At 40.0% G+C, this 22202-nt stretch overlaps 1 protein-coding gene and 1 long non-coding RNA gene across 2 annotated transcripts in view; one reads left to right on the top strand and one right to left on the bottom strand.

Moving 5' to 3' along the window:
• Positions 1 to 22202, top strand: part of LOC111244958 (potassium voltage-gated channel subfamily KQT member 1-like) — a 220344-nt gene that overhangs the window by 72919 nt on the left and 125223 nt on the right. The gene's annotated exons all lie outside the window — the stretch shown is intronic.
• Positions 16975 to 19580, bottom strand: LOC147757936 (uncharacterized). The gene is made up of 2 exons (XR_015321823.1): positions 19310 to 19580; positions 16975 to 17670 (listed from the first exon to the last, which is right to left on the bottom strand). It is a non-coding gene; the product is annotated as an uncharacterized LOC147757936 (long non-coding RNA).

The following is a 22202-nucleotide window of genomic DNA, read 5'->3' as shown; positions in this document are numbered from 1 at the left end:
CACGTATTTTCCTTTATAATGATTCTGTCAATACGAATGATGTACTCCGGGATGTATATTTAGCTTAATAAAAGAGAAAAATATATTCCAAAGCAATACTACACAATGTGTTATATATATATATATATATATATCTTTGAATAGTTCCCTTTCCAAATAATGTCTTATAGTAATAGAAATAATAAAGATCTTATGCCCTGAGTAAATTTTACGTGCATATTCAAACCATCTCAAAAGCAAGTTTAACAGTCTCTTGTTCGTAGACATAACTTGCCGAAAACACCTTTTGGTAGAGATAAAATATCCAGGGAATATTAGTTTTTTTTATTTATAAAAAAAAAAAGTAGTTTTTTTTTATAAAAAAAAACACAAAAATTTATTTTGTAAACCCTAATGTAAGCTAGGAAAACATGATCTTTACGTGACTGTGGCGACAATGATTGAGAACCGGTAAAATATCTAAGCAGAATAAAGATGATTTATTTGTCTTTGACACGAAATTGAACTCTCAAACAAATTAGTTTTTGTCATTATCTGGGGCCAAACGTTTTTTTTCTTCTGAGGTAGCATCAATGCTCTCATATTACTACTTTTTTTTGCTTGTTTGTAAGACGGCCTGATACCTGCTGTAGTAGGAGTTAACATAGCAAAAACCACCGCAAAAATCTAACACATCAACTGTAGCATGGTAGCGGCGTAATTGTAATAAGTGCGCGCAAAAGAATGAGATGCTTATTACAAACCTACAAGACGAAAATCTATGAGGCAAAGTTGAACCTAAACTATCGAAACAAGTTAACGAAATTACTGGAACTTCTAAACCAAGCTAATTCACCTCTATTTATTTATGCAACTTGCATAGCTTGCATAAACATCAACTGTTCCAGTATATATATGGAAGTATGTATACATATCTAGTTGCTGTTACCCACTTTAGTGCACTGAAAGAACCAGACAACAAGTTAAAATCTGTAAACATGAAGTCGTTCATATAAGATCGAAATTATTTGTGCATTACCTCTATATAATAATAAAATCGTTACGTGATTCAAGTATACACAATTTATCATTGGTGAGCTAGGTTACCTAGGAAGAGCGTAACAAGGTACCGGATGGCGTAGTACCAAGTACAGGGTTTTTCCCACTGTTATGCGTGAAGGTATTGAAGGAATTAGACAGTCCTGAGTACCTTATGCAGTTTTAGCCCCTAGTTTAGTAATTACCTATAACTTGGCTAGATTCACGGTCAGTCCAGATCAAGTAAATCCCTATGGAGTCACTCTGTTTCCGTTATTAGTGAAAGTGGCTCCTCCTCTAAGCCACTGTGCCGTCCGCGTCCAGAATGCTCCCAACGAAACTTTTGTGGCTTCGAACGCCTTCAGATATGTCTTTAAACAAAGCGTAGCGAAGAGGACTCAAGCTGCTTCTTGTATGAGGCCTGTAGCCCGCAGGAAAGCTTGCCATTTTGCCGTCAGTCGTTATCCTATTCTTTTGCGTAATAGACTAAACTTAACTGGAGAAACATGTACTTTTGCTGGGGTAAGCAGGAGAATATTTATTGGCACGAAGTTGAAGGTTTTAAGGCTAACAAGCATGGAGTACAGATTCTGCTCCTTGATCCGTAATGTTTGACTCACATCCTCCAGTGGGATGTTGCATGCCGTTGCTACGGAGTGCCATTTCCTGGACCCATACTGCCCCTTAGGAACGGTATTCGTCTCTTCAAGGAACGTGCTGGATAGCTTGGTGATTAAGCAAAATAGGCGGCATCGTTTTCTATGATCCGCTTTGGCCTTCGAGAATTAACTTGGTTGTCCTTCCCTGTTGGGATAACCAAAAACGTGACATCTTTTTACTAAGCGGAATGAACGTCTCGCAAAACGGAGATATTCATTAACTTGCTCCATTTAGTAAAAAGCTAAAATAGGAGATTTCTGTGTACCGTGCGGTGGATGATATCAATCGAAGCGCACATATGAGTAGATTATACGGTTGAAACGGTTGACCTCACCAGGGAAGTGTGTCCACTCCGTGCGAGCCATCTAAACGGCTTGCGCTCCACTTTCTCCGGACGAAGCATATCTTACCACCTCAGGTTGTTTTTTTTTCATTGTTTGGCATATTTTAAAAGCAGTCGTCAGTTGGCCTAACCTCGAAATGTACTTCAGCAAAAAGCTGAGTAGCATTTGAGATGCCTAGACGATCACCGTGAGACGATTCGCGTGGTAATGACCCTCTAGTAGGTCGGGAAGTCGGAAGGTACCATGCAGTAGTTCGATGAGCCCAATTCTATCCGCTTTCCGAGACAGGGATATTAATTTGGGAGTCAAGACTGTTTTGGACTCGCCAATAGGAAGATGATCTCAGAGTCCTCTGTTTTTTTTAGAAAAAACGCCTGTCACCCAGAAACTTCATTCTATATCTGCTAACATCAACTGAAAATTGATCGATGACCGATATACCATCTGCCAGGTTTAAGAAGCTGGTAGACGAGGTAGAAATAATTATTCCTTCAGCGTATTCTGAAAGGTTAATGCTCGAAATGACAGGCAGGTAGCTGTCTGATCGTGCTATCTAGAATTGGTATTATAAGCCCGTTCCGTGAATCAGACTCCACTGTTTTGACTTCTATATATCATTCTGGAGGTTGAGAGTCCTACTCGACCCGAGTGAAGTTGCTTCTAGTTCATTACCTTTTCAATCTTAATGACTAACGAAATTTTAATTCTTTTGGTAATGTTAAAGGTCATCTTCTCTGCCGGCTTGCTTTTATATATGTGTCACCGCCTCGAACAACGTTGCGCGATGAGGCGCGGAAGAACAAAGCATTTTCTTCTAAAGATATCGTTAGCTACTTTACAGCCCTGTTTGAAGCGTGGTATGCGCAGTAGGTATTGTCATAGCCTAGGTGGGGAAAAAGGCATTCAACAGGCTAAAGTTTCCCTAATTCAAATACCTTGTCTCTTTCGAATTCCTCACGCTCATGATAATGAACAGAGATAACGCAGAGAAATAGATGACAAACCACTCGCTTCCTTCCTTAATGCTAACTGGCTATACAGTGCATACTACCGACCGCAGGTGTTTCGATGTATGTGCTGTCAAAGGGGTAGCAAAACTCAGTGGCCGCATTTCTCTGCTCAGAAGTGTCCATTGGAAGCTGCTTAAGCCTTAATATTTGGGCTTTGACCTACGTCTCCTTAAAAAATAATTCCCCGCTTAAAAACTCTCTCCTAATAAAGCAGAAACGCCACACAGCGCATTGAAGGAGGGTAATAGGATAGACCGGAAACATACATGCGATCCGAATAATGCAAGCCGTTATTGCAATAGGGTTATGGGAAAACTGCAGTAGGAAGCGCAGTGGATTAACGAAAGCAGCTGCAACGGGGCAACGGGGATGGTGCAACAAAATAGTAGAAAAACCGTAAAAAGTTTGCGTTTAGTAGTCGGGTCCAGACCAACAGATAGGTAAACTTGTTTCTGCGTAATTTGAAAAAAAACAATAGAATGGTGTTAGGTAGCGTCCTCTACGTACGTCTAGCGCGGAATAGATAAGTAGATTACCGAATCTACGTAAAAGCTGGCAGATCTTACACGTAGTTCTGGTCCTTATCACACAAGTGAAGTAGCGACGACCACTCGGTTCAAGTACTACCAATAGAACTGCGCTATTACAGATGTTATTCATATAGTAGCTTCGAGAATATTCTTTGCTAAATAAACAGCTCGTCAACTAATTTACAGTGACAGCTGATCTATAATGAATAAATGTTTTTCAAAAGAGGGTTGGATTGGAAGGACAGCTTTGTAAGTATGTCTATTGCAAGTCCAGCTGAATGGGAGACAAGTGTTGTTGAGGCGGTATCTAACAGAAACATTGAAAATTGCAGTTACAACCGCTTTGGTTGACCAGTCATTGATAATACAAAAGCAGGGACATAAATAGTGTACTTGATTGGACATACTATAGAGAGGCACAAAGTCAAAGCCGCGGGTGTCGTAATACAGAGTCTATACAGTTTAAGCAGTCTGCCGTGACTTTTGCAATCCATTGATATCATGGGTGAAAGGGTTGGGAATAAAAGAGGGTAGCGCATGGAGGAATAGTCCGAAATTCTGACAAAGTTATCACCGAAAGCCCGCTGCTTTCATTGGGCAAAATGTGAGTCCCGTGATAGTTCCATCTATAGAGAACTTGCTCAACGACACGTTGGACTGCGCATCAGCCGTGCGAATGCGACGATGGGTTCAGTTAAACGCACGCCTAGAGAATATCGCTGTCAGCTGAGAACCCGGTTACGATAAAGAGCGACGAATGAAGCGTCAGTAGAGACCCGCGACTGTCAAGAGAGCCGGAGCCGCTGCCAGAGAGGAAAAAGAAAAAGGAAGAAGCAGCGCGTTAGCAAAAAAAGCGGAAAAGTATCAGCGAAATTTTTTTCCAAATCTCCGATTCTGCGCGCGATCCGGTTCGCGAGTAATGTAATGCAGCTCTAAATCTGTGGGCGGTGAGTCGTTATTTTAAAGCGGACTCGCGGAGGACGTAGATGACCAATAGCTATTCAAATAGCTTATTACACGTCCATGTTCGTAATGTACATTTGCAAAAGAGAACCAGCGAGTGCCATGTAATAAAATAATTGCAAACCTCGTGATAATAGAGTAATATCGTGTACGAGAGACAAGAACAAATCGTAAGAAATTACTCGATATTCGTCTGATCCACTTGAAGTGGCATGTACGTTTATGCGTAGAGGAAGTGGTTTGAAAATTCATGCAAGGTAAAGAACCCCCAGATCTTTCGAATTTTCTCTAATACATACATTATAAGCATGCATGCTCTAATACATTATAAGCATGCACGGACATCTGATTCCATATAAATCCATAGGCCCAAGAATAATTTGTAGCGGGAGAAATTTTCTAAAACACTTTAAAACAGGAACAAAGAACAAAAAAAGGTATTCTGTATTGCCTTCACTAAGACTCTTGTAGTGTTTCATAATAACTAAATATAATGAACAGTAGAAAACGCTACATAATGGGAGCAAAGCTATTTATTAGTAATTAAAATCTCTTCAAAAAACCAATGTTGAATGGGTGGAGACAGCTAGACCTGGGTTAGATGGGTCAGAAGGGTCTTGCTGCTGCTGGAAGCCAGCCGTCTGATGGAGTACCCAATGGGAATACTGGACGTAAAAATCGAGACACAGGTCACGGTCAAAAGATTTTATGTCTAGGTATTATATATACTGGATCTTATAGGACAAACCTGTTAAACTTGAACAAAAAGACTAATATAGTTTCACTGTCAAAAAAGTTGTCACTGTAATGAGTGGCCTATGGACAGCAAATATACACTATACATGTAAAGTAGGAGGCCTTTTTGGAACGGTACGTGGACATATATAAGCGTAAAATGAAAGGATTTTGACTAGCACGCATAGGTTGAACAAACTCTGGTCAAGACGATTATTGTTGCACTGGCATATATACATTTTTAACTATTTTCTTTGAGTAAATGGATTCTCGAAAATTATACTGCGATCGAAAAGCTAAGTAAAGCTGCTCAGTAAATACAACTATTGTGAAGTCAGTAGACGTATATCTACAACAGTAATGGTTTTAATAGAAATAGTTGATTGATTGATTGATTGATAACTGCTCTACAAAGATACTACAGTAAGTTTTTGGGGGGTGATCGTGCATTTGAGACGCGTTTTGGTAGGCACCGATCGTGTGGAGAAAAGCGTTGGTTGCCTGATATGGGGATCTGGAGATAAAAAAAACTGATGGAATTAATCGTTCGTGCACTGCTAGCAAAAAAATTGGCACTAGGAAACGAAATTAAATTATAATATAATGGGCTGGCATATCTTATTCTCGTCTACCCTTGGCTCGCAAACATCAGGCCAGCTATTGCTACTCTTGCTCTGTAGGAATAGGCATAACTACAGGATATATTCTTGTATCTTATACATACAAAGATATTTTGTCGGCTTTGGTTCCTAGACGTACCCAGAAGAACGAAATGGTAAGACATCAAGCTGCCATTACCGTTAGAAGTACCGATCACAGGCATAAGCTATGGCTGGATTTCTTTGTGTGCCGATAATTTATTGCGGGTATCAAGCAACGAGGTGCCAATCGAAAGGTAAACTTAATATAGAAACACCGACGGTAGCAAGTGTGTGGAGGCATTTCTATTGATTATATATGATAATATTATCAGAGTATGTCATATCAAAGCGAGATCATTTCGGGAGGCCTAGGTTGAGCCACATTTCATACGTAATACATAGTTGAATACACCATAAGTAATACTTACACACTGGAGCTTTCGTTTCGTCCATTTGTTGCGCAATTGGAATTTCGTCAAAGGAAAAAAATCAAATCAAAGGAAGATAACGTGTAATGTACGTATTCTTATTGTATTATTTCATATCATATTTAAGTTGGCATTTTCCCTAACTAGTCTGCTTGCTGGTCTGCGTGGGTCGTACTATGGTGCGGCATTCGTTCTACACAGAACGTATTCTGTTTAGTTTTATAAGTCCTATTTTCACTGATTTTCGTCGGAATCGGAAGAAATCGGGCCACCAAAAGGAATTGTCACATGATAAGCATGCGTAGTCACCGCCACAATAGCTTCGAGACTTTTAAATACACACTAAGGGATTTCTCTATCCATTAAGCATCCTCCGTTTTAATGGCTAACTATTGGTCAATAACTATAAGACTAGCAGCTGCTAGCTGAATGTCAATACGCTGACGCAGCAGCCGCTGCAGTGGCCGGCGTATCCGGATCAGAGGTGGGCCAGTAAATCCCTCATAACTCACTGCAGACGGTTCTGTTCACTCGCTGCAACTCATTCTTCCCTCGTAAGATTTATGCCGTTCTATAGGTTTTATTCTAAAAACAGGCCCTGGACAAGTTACCGTCGCAGTCACACTTACAGACCTGAACTTCTCGCCTTTTATCACCAGACTCTACGCAAACGATTAGCAGCTAGAGGAAAACTTTGAGCAGTAAACGTAGGTATAACACAGTCGAATAGAAGAGTAAAGAAACAAAAGTACGAATTCGACACGAAGCACCATGACTGGCTGAAAGTGGATTATAATACAATAATCGATTTCCGCTGCATAGAGAATTTGTCTTATATATGCATATGCGTATATATAATGTGACGTTTTGCACGTTTGCGTTTTGACGAAATGCAGCCTTTATGCCATATTTCGCCTTTCATAAAAAATAAACATTACCAAAGTTAGGTCTTCTCACCTCTCTCCGCTAGCAAATTAAAAACATTCTCCGATCATGAGATCACGGGAATCATTGCTTTCTTTTGGCATTTTCGATGTTCTGCATGCCTCGTGTGTTCGCGTTAATTCCCCTCTGCTCCGCGTGACGCAGCGGACAACTCCGCGATGATGCCGGTAGGATAAAGGTCTCATGTGGTAGGTGTTTTCCTACCTTTTTTTCTTCTTTCCTCGTGGCTCTTGCGGCTAAAAGGCCTGTCAGCGGACAGACCTGCCAATCTACATTACATTACAGGAAAAAGCTTCGTGGCATTCGTCAACGGGGGATGACCGTTGGTTGAGGACGATGTAAAGTGCGTATGGGCATCACAGGTCGTGCGGTCCAGATACAACCAGCGGGACAGCGGATGAAGAGCCGGAGATTACTTTGGGGGAAAGTCCGGGCCCAGTTCTACTGTTGCGTTTGTAACTTTCTGCGAATTGAGATAGCAAGTGTGTGGTTTATGGGTGTGTAAAAGAGGAATGAAGCAGAACGACGTCTAAGCCGACTCCTGTCTATCTCCCGCCTGCGCCCCTTTTGAAAGAACCGAGACGAAAGTAAAGCCAAGCCAGGCAATGCAAGCACTCACTGGCTGTTTCTCCTGAGATATAGAGTAAGGTTGCAATGACCCTCGGAAGCCATGCGATTAGCTTTCCCGGTCACAGACACACAGAGACTATCGCGCAGGCGCCTAAATACACAGCCATTTACACTTGTCCATACAGAACAACAACTCCGATGAGCACATGGGAAGAGCTAATGGTGCCTGGAATGAATTCCTATGTTTTTTACACAGCGAACAAAGTGAAGCTTATGCTATACATAACACCTGTGCAGGAAAAGCTTTTTCCCCCTAATTTGTTCTCGACCTGGGTCGATGAATAGCTCAACGGTCTGCTTCTAAACAACAGCAACAGCTTTCGGTTCAGCAGTTCAGCATCGAATAGTTGGTTTTTAAATATAAAATGTGTGAGATAATAACTATGTATTTCAATATGAAGCTATTTAATAACAATAGAAAACATTTTCTTGTGCACGTGTTTTTTTTAAATCTAAGACCTTCTTACTCGAATATCGTCACTTAGCCGTTATTAAGTAAATAAGTCGTAGTGAGATAAAAATTAGAAAATCCAACCCGTATACGAGTAGAAGTTTCAGTCTGGAACTACAGACCGCTCGTTATATAAATTTTCTATTCAGTCTTAAGCTGAAACCACCACAGCAATTGGTCCCAGCAAAAAAAAATTTAAAACTGAATGTAGTGGAAGACACGTTGCGAACGTGGACAACGAAGAACTGAGAGCTCTGGTGAAAGCCGATGCATTTCAAAGGGCTCGGCTGTTAACGCTCAAGCTTCGCGTATGTAACAACACCATTCATCACAGTCAAATCGCAAATATCTTAAATTAGCAGGGGATGATTCGTAGAGATGTTAGCTTGTTTTTGCACTTACGCTACCGTTGTAAGCCACTTTGGCTGAATTCTAGCATGAGTTATAGTCGAAGACGTACGTATTTTCTGCGATAATTGCATACGAACACATCAGTCTATGCAACATGCATGTGAAGCTGCAAGAACTTATTATAATATGTCTGTTTAGTGGTTTAACACAAACGTTAAATACTACAGCTTTATCGACTACAGCTGGTCACTGAACAACCAACGAAGATTACAAGAGCCCTGCACTAGAGAACAAAGATGCACGGTAAAGATCATGGTGGCTAAAATGTAAGAATCACAGTCGTAGGCCCTCATCTATTTTATTCGTTAGACATTGCTCCCGAACGGTATTATTTATTTATTTTTTTTTTTAATTTCGACAACTTCCTAGCCAAAAAAGGGAAACATTCGATCCTCCTAAAAGGTCAAAATTATCTTTTGAGATTTCTTGCACCCCAGATTTTCCCGTGATATGATAAATGAGTCACCTTTAAAGCAGCAAAAAAAAGTTACAGAGATTAACAGTGCGTATCTTAATCGAAAATAAAAAATAATTCTGTAAAATTGCTTAAAAAGTTATAGGTTGTTACTATACTGGACAAGCTAATACATTCTGGACTTGTGCGAATAAACTGGTCGTTCGGTAGCAAGTGATATGGGCACACCGGCAATACATTTGAGGATAAAAGTAAAGGTTCTCTGTGGCCAAAAATCTCAACGACTTCGCTTTAATTTGAATGAAGGAACGAAACTTTGGAATGAATAGCTCAAAAATACAAAACACAACGAACAACATGCTTAAGAACATCTAACGCTCAGAGCGGAAGCAACGTTCCAAACTGGAATCAGACCAGCAGAGCGACAGCAGCGTTGATCTTGATAGGTATATATATGTAAATATATAAAATTTAGATCAACTAGTGCCAGTATACATTTACAGCAATATGCACAGGTATTTCGATTCGTCACGGTTATACAATATAAACACCATCCATCCATCGTGATTACAGTTTCAAGATCCAAACCGCTGACTAGTCATTTTCAAGATATTCCTTTTTAATCCTCCGATCACTTTTCAATAACAACCATGTTTTAAGCAACGCGGGTGTTGCTAGACACAAGCTTTACTCACGAAAATATCGCTTAAATCCGTTGCATACAAGAATTTCTGGGCTGTCGTTAAATCGTAGGCTGATTCTATATAAAAAGGTTTTAAAACGGCCAAAGAGTTTTTGGGCCGCAGTAAATTTCAAAGAGACTAACTCACCGGGCCGACCCAATGAGCGATTAGTATTTTACTCTCTAAAATGACCAGTCATTCACCTATCAAAATCTAAATGTATCGAAAACAAGCATTTGGGGCTCTTTAAAATCTTACACTTATTAAGAATTTCGGTTCATTTCAAAAGTGTTCTTTGGATTTTCTAGCAGCTGCGTAAAAACTGGCAATAACGTAGATAATCGATTTCGGGCAAAGGAGAAAGCTTCTGTGCTTGGCTAGGGTTCAGCTAGGTAATAATAGCTCGTCCAAGTTCTGAGACCAATGTACTGTTGTTTACCATAGATTCGTTATTTTATTTTGACATCAAAAGTAGCATATAAATACATACCCCTATTACGAAACACAGGTAACTAACTAATGTTCTCCATAGTTTGAAGACCCTATCCTTATACTTCTGAACGAACAGTATATGTTGCCAAGATACTGGTTTCTGACTGAGCTGCTTTAAATGACTACTTTCGTCATCAGCGTTCTATTCTCGAAAAACCCAGTAGCGAGAGCAACCGCTTCCGCCATCACAACTTAAGCTTTTAAAGATGTGTGTCACTGGTTGGCCTCGGCTATGTCCGTGGAACTGCTTTTGTGGTTTGTATCTAACTATCCGACAAGCCGACAGGGAACTACAAGCCTTTAAGAGCAATACAGGAAAAAGCTTCTTAAACGCACTCCTTTAGGGCCGCTAAAAAGATTGCGTCACTTGGGATGTAACGCAGCGAGGATAGAACAGTATGGTACAGTCAGCACCAATTACTGGTAGTGATGATTATACGGTTACTATAAGCACCCCCAATGCTTACCCGTTTGGCTCTCTCTTCTTTTTTTTTTTGGCCACCGAAAAAGGAGAGAAACGAACTCTACATCTCCAACCTGCGCCCAACTAGCCGTCCGTCTTTGTGTGTATCTGAGCCAGGTAATCAGGAACCCTACAACTGGTGCGAGTTTTCGATAAGGCAGCGCATAACTTACATCACAGCGAACTGTCAGAAAACGTTCGCGTTAATTTATATGTGAAGGATAACAGCGCGACTGGCTATATATATGATGATAGATGCGTTTTAGGCTTGTACGAAAAGAGCCAACCCAACAACAAAATTTCTCTTTACGAAAGCCTACAGCAGACGCTTCTTCGAAGAAATTAAATCAGTGCGATCCAGATTGAGGCTAGTCAAACAAGTTCCATCGGTGTCCGGGGAACCGCGGTTCCTTAACGCGTTTGCTGCCATTTATTGTCGCGCCGAGAATTTCACGAGCGGGGGATGGCTTTTCCCCACGACTGTCTAGCCCGTCTGTATGTTCATGTTAGATAAGTCAAGCGGCATGGTCTTTGTACCATGTGTTGAATTTGGCTTACTATCAGAGCAGATTCTAGGTTGTGCTATTGGTCGCCAGGGAAACAATCAATAACACACCGAGCAAAATGGCGAAAATATAATTCCTGGTGTTCTCATAACATTAATGCATATTTTAGCGACATCATAATAAGCATTATTAACTGCATAATTTTGAATTATAGTAACTGAGCTTTGTGCAAAAACCGGCTATACTATACTATACTATAATTATTATAATAATGCACTCAAGATAGGTGATCTTAAAAAAATTTGCCCTCGTTTAATTTATTCCATTCATGACACTATCACACTCTGTCATGAAATTCAACCGTAAGGTCCTTGGAATTTAATCTAGGCATTAGGATACATATTTTATGGATACTGCAGTCCCGATGTGTTGCATAAACCATTTCAGTCAATAATGATCGTACACTATCCAAATATGTGTAGAAATACCTACACTTATGCAGGAACGCTCGCTTGTACATTGACCCTATATTCCTAGAAGCAAAGAACATGCATTACGGCATATTTAAGATAAATCACTGTTAATGCTACAATCCTATTATAAAAAAATTATGTTAATTAAATTTAACGCCAGATGCACGGACCTATGAAGCCAATCAGAATAAACGCTACGTTCTACAAACTGGTTCATTTTCCCTTCATATTCGACGAATCTCTTTTAAAGTGTATCGTCCACATAATAGCCGAGCTGATAAAATGCTTACTTGTTAAACCTAAGGACACATGCCCGTATATAAGTATCCGGGTCTAGGTACACTTCGTTTCGTGCCAGAGGCCAGCCGTACTTTACGTAAAACACAGAAAACGTGTTCTTGCATAGACCTGTGTTATGACGGCGACAGCGACAACAGTTGATATCTGACTAGCTTAAGTGAGAAGGAAATAATGTATTACCGAACATACGTAAACATGCATACGTTCCATCGTCCCATCCACAAACCATCGTTCTTACTGCAATATCTGCTATAATTAGCCATATACATAAATAGGCATCGGCTGTACTGCTTGAGAGAAGAGAAAAAAGAGGATTGAAGGCTAGAATGTGTATGTAACTTTAGCGGGACGGCTTTTTACTGACAGAGCACAACTAGTGGCAGCTTACGCATGGAGCGTACGCAGGTAAGAACCTGAAACGATTGCTAATTTTTGTGGTGTCCGTGGTGCTATTTCTGGATATCACGACTAGTCCGGCCACGTAAGTCCTGCCTGTCTCAGGACTGGCGTTGATGAATGCCTAGAAAAGTGGTACTACCTTCACTACTAGTGGTACTCTCAAAGAGAGTAAGGATGATTTGGTAAGAGGGTTCAGGCAGGTGTAAAGGAAAACTGGGAATATAATATACTACAATGGGACTGAAAATCGACTAAAGCAAACTGAAATTTCTGTCAACTACAACAATAAGTCAACTCACAATTACATACGTTTGAGAGAAGTGTGCGAACAATTTTTGAGCAATGTTACGATTAGCAGATGGGAAATAAATTCGGAAAGTATTGAAGGCAGACAATTGATTTAGGCTATTCGGACAATAAGCATAGATCAAACGGTCTACTAGAAATACTCTCACGGAATAGAACATAGCCGAGAACCAATGGTGTGCCAAAAAAAAAGCCTAGCATTCCCTCTAGATGATCTAGCACGGTTGAAGTTTAAAACGTAAAATCTTAAAAGCGAGGTTTTTACTGTGTTTATCTATGTTTGCTAGAAGTATAGGGGAGGAAAAAGCTAAGGAATATTATAGCAACGATAGAAATCCACCATAAACCCTCTCTCGTAACTCGGAAGACCTTTGTTGCAGCCACATAATCATAGTCAGTAGTAGTTAGACCAAAATGGGTAGGTCAAAATAGGTCCAAAATGCACTGAAAATATTTGTTACGTTTCAAATAAAGTGTTTTAGCTTTTTTACCATATCATTTTTGCTTTGCTGCGTAACTTTTCACCTGTAATAATCTTAAAGTTTGGAGCTAATAAGAGTTACAATTGATAATTTCGTAGCATTGTAGATATCAAAGCTAATATATTAGCCTATTTGCAGCACGCTATACCTCTCGGATCTCAACGCATGTAGATTTTTTCCCTGGTTCTCTTTAAAGATAGCTGCGTAAGAAGAATATATTCTTTGCCTTTTCTAGGCGGACAATAGCCGTCTAATCACTTCGATTTAGGTTCCTTTATACAGCTCTTGACCGCTTCACCTATACCGGCACAAATGAATAATAAGTGGGCCGTACGTGCATATTTGTTGTACGGTTTTTAACAAATCATATTACAATAGATTACGTAACGACACACAACCCCGAGCATAGCATCTTCCATTGTTAATATGCGAAGAAATTAAATATCGCCGCATTATATACGAACTAACTCGGCCCAAAAGATAGTTTGCTGTATTTACTTGACGCTCCGCTGACACCAATCTTGTGGGACAACGATGCGTCATAAAGGTTTTTCTAATTAAGTAGATACTAGCGCGAATCAAACCTCACGATAGCATACAATGCTTCTGTCGTAAGATCAATTTCAATATCACACAAGATTTGGAATGAAAGAAACACTAGAATAAATAGAAAATGTTAACGTTGGTAGACGTACGTAAAATAAAAACGCACTCGTGTCCAATAGGATAGTGCACCCGGACACGCTTAGACATTCTCTCGATGTCAAAGAACATGGTGAGCAATTAAATGATGACTTCGAAACGGAGGAAATCGTTTTATTATTTTTATCACAGACGGTGCCCCAGGCGAAAGGGACTGCTTGGCGTAGTGGACGAATATCTGCCTTGGTCCGCCTTAAAATGAAAGAACGCCACGCCTCTCATTTTCTCTAAGGAATACTTTAAAAAAGAACATAATTCCATGGATACATTACCAATATTTCATTGTAGCAGGTGACCTTTAAAAACGTATTCTTGATATCGTGAAATCGTTATGGTTCGTGCTCGTTAAAGCAATGGTCATTTTTTCAACGGTAATTGAAACGTCTTTTCTCTCGTTCCTCATTTCTAGCATCCATAAGCAACACCATCGTTCTGCCTATTCTTGCACAACGTTTCTGCCAAATTCAAATAATTGGATTTTTTATTATTAAGTTTCACTTTTTGACGTGTCTACGAATAACATTTCACGTAACCGATGCTCAACACATTATTTTTCCCTTAAATTAGGACATACGGATTGGATTCCTTCTGCGTGAACGATTCTGTGGTTACACATTGCAGGCCTCAAGGAAACTAATGCTAAATTTACATAGCCGTAGGCATGTACGTGTCATCTTAAAAAAATAATCGTATTAGTTATTGCCGCTTATGTCAGAATATCAATTGTTTGTCCCACAAAAAATTTATTCCGAATTAATCATTTCCATTTGGATAAACCGTTCAAAGGATCGTCTAGGTTAAAATCGTCTCCTTGAGAAATTTTGCCCAGATGCCTTGCAACCCCAATTTATTTTAATTTCGTATGATCCATTCCTCTATCAGCTTCGAGACTTTTGACATCATCTCGTCGATATAGGTGGTTCTTTTGTTAGCTTTTTCATGCTAATTCTTTGAAGAATCACGGAAATGCAGAGAACGACAATTCGCAGCGATACATTTACTCGATGAGCTAACATCTAGCCAACGTTAGCACTTCGCGGCAAACAAAGAAGATATACTTGTCCTCATGTATGCGGTAGAACGCACATTGCATTGACGCATAGTGTAGCCTGGTCGCAACAACCGCGGTTTTTCTTAACGGCTCACTTGTGATGGCTTGAAGAAGTTAAATAGGGCGTGTAGGCACTTGTAGAAATGAAAAACGACTGTTTATGTGCTGGATACAAATGAGCCGAGATACCTTTTCTGTAAAGCGCCAGAATAGATCAGAGCCATACGAAGGCTGATTAATCGTTCGGAAGTTTCGTATCTGTGCAGTTTTCCCTGCATTAGGGTGACGTTGTAGCTGATCTGTGCAAAATAAAGGGCCAGCTCCAAATGTTTAATTTTATGGACTCGACAGGAAAGCTTATCCATAACCGTACGGTGCTAAGATGTTGGTAAATACACTAGAATAAGCATGCCCTAAGTCCAGCTACTAGGTCTGTGACGCTTCGACAAGAAACTATAAAAAGTGCATCGCGTTTAGCAAAGAAGTAAATCCCAGATTATGTATATCGTTAAAGGTACTTTTATAAAATGGAAGTTATAACTGTCCAAGACGACTAACGTCGACCTGGCGGCGCTTTTTATTTTATGCATTCAGTGCATTGCTTCTTCTCGCCAGGGTACTTTCGTCTAGCATTATCTAAACCCGAACCGTTCGTGTTTAAAGAACAAATGAGAGAGAGAGAGAGAGAGAGAGAGAGCATTAAAGGCTGGCATCCGCTAGTCTAACTGTGTTAACTGCGCAACGTTGCCGGCTATTAGAATATATGTGTGTCAACAAAACATTACACTCTATTCCACAAGCCAGCCTGCTAATTGAGCTAGTTTATCTTAGTTCAGCAACTTTATGATATAAATCAAGGCTAGCAAATTAGCTATGGTACGACTATAACTGTTACTCCAAACTTATAACTGTAATGGTTGTAGCAAGGCAAAAGAGGAGAGGGTAATGGCGACGATTTGAGACCATTAGGTGGTGTCTTGTCCTGTTTGTTCGGTATGAAGCTGAACGTGTCCTTAATTTTCTCGAGGTAATGCGAGGTGTGCCCCATTAAGGCCAGCTTGTTTATTCCCTTAGCTGTCCATTCTCCTCAAAAAAGGACAATTGAAACTTGCGGCTGATTATCTTCGTCCTTTCGCAATGTTTGAAATATTCCGCCACATATTCGTTATTCTTGTTTCTTGTTCTGCCCGCTTCTCCATTTCAGATGTTCTTGGGTTGTTGGGTTTCCGCGCCTCTGATTTTTTGCTGCCTACTTTTCCTTTTTTTGTTTTGTATTATTCTCAGCGTGTTCGTTATATAACCAATTTCACTACTTACCGTTGCTCCTGCCGACCACTAGGTGTTCCCCTTATAGAAAAGAAGGGTTCAGGCTCTCCAACCTAGAAGCACAGCCTTAAACAACACTTGCCATCGCCATTGTTCTTATAGGTCGGCTTAATGTTATCTTTATTTAGCACGGACTGTTTTAAGTGACTCTAGTTGTTGAAGAGACATGTCTTTTGTAAAAACTAAGTTGGCATCTTACGAAAATGACTATAATAAAAATGTCCTTAACATATACAAGCCATTTTTAGCTTCTTTCGCAGATCCGTCCACATAATTGGAGCGGATCAGTGATTATTGCTCTTGAACGCCACGTCAAAGTTTTTCCTATCAACTTCTGAGCGTACAGCTGGTTGATTATAAAAGAAGACATTGAGTGACAAAGGTATTAATCTTAGTTCAATGGTCGATCTTTACTCAATAAAATGTTACGACGGCGTTGTGCTATGCACTTAGTAAAATATTTGAAACGTTTCATAGAATAGAGAAAGCGAGGTCATTGTTCTTTGTCTTTCGAAAATAGTTTATTTGGCCATTCATTGAACATGTATTAGATATAGCTAGACAATCAAGTGAGGCTTCGTTAAAATTTAAAAAAAAATCACACAATAATCTTGTTGTAGAAAATTGCGCATATTTATTTAAGAATTGCGTGATTTTAAACATTCTAGAAGAAAGTATGTGATATAGGGGAATTTTTTTGTAAAGTTTTTGCGAGCCTGCTAGAACGTTACAGTGCCCAATTACCCCATTACAGGTTCGAACGAAGTGAATGTAACTAAAAGTTCAATTTTAGGTGCAAGAATTGCTTTCTTAAAAAGAAAAATGCTTAAGAGAAATTTCGTTATTAGCGGGTGGGCTCGTGCCATTTCATTGCATTCCAATCCGAGACAACTGGGTCACTCTACAAACATTTACTTTCAATATTTGTTTAGGTGCCACCAATATTTACGTCTACAGCGCACGTGCACGTCCTTGATATGTTTTTCCTTCAATTATTCTTAGACAATTTTCTTGTCGGTAATGTTCAGTGGATATATTGCGAAGCACCTTACCGATCTTCAGGTCGCCTGTTAGTGCTTCCTATTGCCGTGGTCTGTCTGCTGGTAGTACTATTCTAGATCTTAGAAATGCACTGATTGACATGCACGACCTCGGTAGGGTCTCTGGATAAAGTCTGATATGCGGGTCTGTTTAGGCTTTCGTACATTACCACCAGACACGAACAGACCCCTGCTGGTGGCGAAATCGAACCAGCTGATGTCGGGACCACGCTGATTGGCAATTAGTTTTATACACTGCACAGAACACTACGTTTGAAAGAAGAAAAAAACGAAAACAGTGATTACTAATTGAGTGATTTAATCCTCTAGAATTTCTAGTAATCTGTAATATAAAGATGAAGTTCGAATTCATGTAACGCGTTAACTATATTATAGAGCAATAAGCCCCAGTTGACGAATATCTATGTTTTATAGCATGAAGGCCTTATGTTATCAGCCAGCAAAGCGAAGTCGTTTCGCGTATACTTCTAATCTTTAAGCGCCGCAATGTCTGGAGGAACTTACATTTTATAGGACAATAGAGCCAGCTCAGATTGCTAGATATAGATTGCAGCGCCGAGATTCAAATTTTGAATTAAATCTACATAGGCACCATGCCTATATGACGTTCGTCCTATGTTTGCCTCACGACTCCTTTAGTCCATCATCATAATATGTTTTCCTTTCATACAGGTTTAACTCAGCAAGAGAGCAACTAGCTTAGTGATCAAAGATGTTTTTTTTTTGTTACTTATGTATACATGGCGTTTGATCCATTATATACCAGGCGATAACCTTTGCTAACCTACAACGGTGTCCGTCCTTGAAGTTCAAAGCTGTGTCCTCCTTATTCAAGAAACGGGCAGGAAGTGAGAATTTCTCACTTATTTTCGGGTCATCTGCTGCTGCTATTTCGAACAGCGCCCACCACTCTACCGTGTGTTCATACCTTTCTGTATCACATTCCAGTACCACACAGGTACCTCTTGGCTCCAACACACCTGTTATTCTGACATGTGGCAGCATATTGATGTAGCACTATAACAATACAGTGTCAAAATACAAGCCAACATATGCTGTCGGGGCTTTTGTATCGCCTAAGGATCTCTGCCCCCCCCCCCCCCTGGACTGCGTCTCGAACCCACTGGACTAAAAATTAGCAAGAGGATTGGAATCCTCTAGTGGAACAAACCGATGCCTTAGAACACACACCCCTCCATGACAGAAAAACAGAATGCTCAGAGACATCTAAAAGGTATGACTCAAAATGTATTTTGGCAGACTTAAACAGTTAAGACTCCGATCAGATTGAGGTGAACAAATAAAAAAGCCTAGAATTTCGGTACCTTCAAGGTAGCTCTGTCCATATCAAATCTTGCCTCTCTTAAAAAAACTTGATTGATTTTCAGCAGAGAAAAGGTTAGCATAAAGGAGTACTTAGATGCATGTATATCTGGCAGTGATAATATAATACATCCTACTGAATTTTTACAGGCCGACAATAACATTTTTAATACAGCATATAGGAGAAAAAGGTGATGGCAAATATTATAACAAATTGACACCGTTTTGATATATCGTAGTTTTCTTATGGAAAAACGATCGGAATTGTTACACATTTTTAATTTCATTCATTTGAGACAGCGGCAGTGTCATTTTAGAAAATATAAGGTTAGTTAAGCAATGAGTGGCTGATATTTCTGACACTATAATATCCATTGCGGATTCACATGACAGCCGGATGCCGCACTTAAGAAATGTTTTCGCCTATATATATAGGCTATAGTGGTCCTTTCATCACAATAGACATCATGTAGAAATTGAACATAAACGTTTTTAATGTCCTGCTCCGCGTGATAGGGTTAAGCATCACGACGTCCTATTTTCTATTTTCATTCATATTTACCTGGGAAAAAGCGAAGAATTCCTATGGTTTTTGTCCTCGTGCAACGCTTAAGGGCGAGAAAATTCGTAGCGGATGATGTCTCCAGGCTGCGGCCAATGTCCGAATGTTTAAGGCGCCCTGGGTACGCTCGATATGGTATCATCTGTCGGTCGACTTTTGCTGTACCGGTAAGATACGTGTGCTAGCCCTCATCCCTCTCTCCCCCGACGGCGTCAGAGGTTTGCAATAGCGATAGCTGCTGTTGTCTGCAGTTAACGGCTTCTTGCTTGCAGACCCATGCTGCTGCCGCGCGTGTATATATATATATATATATATATATATTAAGGAAGGCCCCCTATTGTGAGAGAAAAAAACTCAGAAAAGGTCTGTCGCTACAGTAAAAAAGGATGTGTACAGGTCAGGTCACGCGACATGTCAAAGGTCACCATTTGGATATTGCCGCCGTTGCTGTTAAAGCGGCGGCCTATTCATAGACCATCTTTTAGGCCGGAACCTGCCGTTTGATCATCCTTTCCAAAGAGGCATATCGCCACCAGTACCGCTCCCGCCACTCATTTGCTTAGTCTCTGTTTCTCTCTGAATGTACGTTATCTGCCAAGAGGCAAAACCTTCTCGAGTTACTGCGTCCTTAACAACCTTACCTATGCATGCTGGTACTACTTCTGCTGGACGAGCGATCTCACGTAGCCCTCTCTCAAGCCTTTTCATGTACAAAGTAGTCACCAGGGACATCGATTGCCAACGAATGGAACACCTTTGACGTAGAGTGGGAGCCGAAGTAAATGAAGTTAGAGGGGCACCCCTCTGAACAGATACAAGCTATTCTCCAAAGACTAAGTAAGAGAACGCATTTTTCGATTTGAGCGTTTCGCACTTGTATTCTGGCTATACACAACAACAACGGCTTTTCTGTGTCTCTTCATCGTTGTCTGTATATGGAGCTGGCCGTGCAATGTACCGATATTGGAAATATGACAAAGCGCATAAATTTGCGCAATATTTCTTCATCAATCCATCCTGCAAAATAATATGACGATATAGATGTGTGTGACACACGATGTATGTAATATTGATTGTACATATCGTAGGTCATTTTTGTGATTTTTTAATGAATTTTCCACTATTTCCAGACTATACCTCGCAATACTATGGATCCGGCACGTTTATTAAACTTTGACAAAAATTCATAAACATAGAATTTCGATGAAATATACATGGATAAGTTGATATATATTGCATTGTACTGAGCCTTTTGTGATTAATATTGTAAGTAATAGAAGCTGCAGTGTCTTCCATGATTACCAAAAATTCCGTCTTTCTGTTTCATATTTTAACTTACTATAGCACATTAGCTCAAAATGAATCTGCATGATCAGTCGTTTAATTATTAAAACAAATGAACCTAAGCCAAATTGAGCAACTACATCATAAACAAGATAACCAGATCAAGAAGAACACACGAGCGGGAGTCTGTCTCACATGGCAATTACGTAGTATCCGTGGTTTTTGCCGGTCAGAGCTGACTGTTTCGTCATTAAGGTCATCAAACATATATCTCCACAATTAGCACAGTCGTCGTTGTCGTTGTCGTTGTTCTTTTCCTTGACCGTTGCAGTAACCCTAATTAACTTTCAATGCGACGATGGGTGATACAAGGTGACAGCTAGAGACCAAAAACTGTAACAGACGAATCACTAACATGATTAGACGATCTTTCTACAACAATGCTACATACAGCATGCTGTTGTTTAGCTTAAGCTCGGCAAACCATGAAGGTCTTCTAGACCAAGGACTCATCACTGGTGTAGTAGATAGCATCCGAGGATTATGCTTCCTACGAAATTCAAACACCTCAGACATGCAGGATAAGCACCTTCGTATACCTTCTTACATCTGAATTGTTTGAACATAATGTGCAATCCGTGCTATTTTTAGTGATGTGTTAATGTGCAATAGTTTGACAAGAGCGTACGTTTTAGTATGCTTAATTTAATGACTATAAGGACTCACATCACTCTGGTATGTTGTAAGCGAACTAAAGGTTAAATGTTATCATTATTTTGTGCATTCGCAAGCTTATTATTATCTATCATATATTTCAGTATAATGGATGAAAAAGCAAGTAACGCTTAATGATTCAGTAATAACAACGGGCGACGTGGGTAAAAGGGTGAAGGGGAAGGTAATAAAATTTTAGCGGGCCTTGAGGCATTCTGTTGTGAAGGCAACGGTGTTGGTGGCGAAACTGGACGCGTTGTTCCCTGAGCCTAAGCTCCTGCAACGTGAAACGATCGTTGCCGAAGTCGTTATTACTTGGCGAAAGGAAAACGGAAGCGTAAGAACAAGCAGAAGAGATAGAGAAAGCGTGAAACAGAATCGACAAAGCGTGGCAATCTATTAGCGTTGTTTTATTCGATGTCGCCAGCTTGTAGAACTCCAGCCTCTTGCAGGACCTGCATCGACTCCACCAGCAACAGCAACGTCTATATAGGATTGTTGTTGTTGTTGGTGTTACCCTAGACTCCGATATGATCGACCGTACATTTTGACTTTTGAGCGATATCGCTAGAAGTCCTCACGTTGATAGGAATCATCGTGATCAAAAAGGGGAAAGCAGCTTTGATCAAATTAGAAATATAACAATTAAGCTTCTTTATTCATATTTCTTCTTACAATTTTGTGCTCGATTTACTTGCTGTGCAATGTGCAGCCATGATAAACTAAGCACGAATCAATAGGTTGATCTATTGAGGTGTACATTGTTGTACACTGTGCACACAGCTTACTAGTAACGGTTTCTAAATGAATATGTACATGGCTATTGTTCATTTGATAAAAGAGACTGTTATTTTGGTCCACTCTGGAGAGCCGTGAAGAGCTCACTACTTCCTAC

This window comes from Varroa destructor, unplaced genomic scaffold (genome assembly GCF_002443255.2).
Source record: "Varroa destructor unplaced genomic scaffold, Vdes_3.0 BEIS01000002.1, whole genome shotgun sequence".
Taxonomy (NCBI): Eukaryota; Metazoa; Arthropoda; class Arachnida; order Mesostigmata; family Varroidae; genus Varroa; species Varroa destructor.
This window is presented reverse-complemented; position numbering and strand designations above follow the sequence as displayed.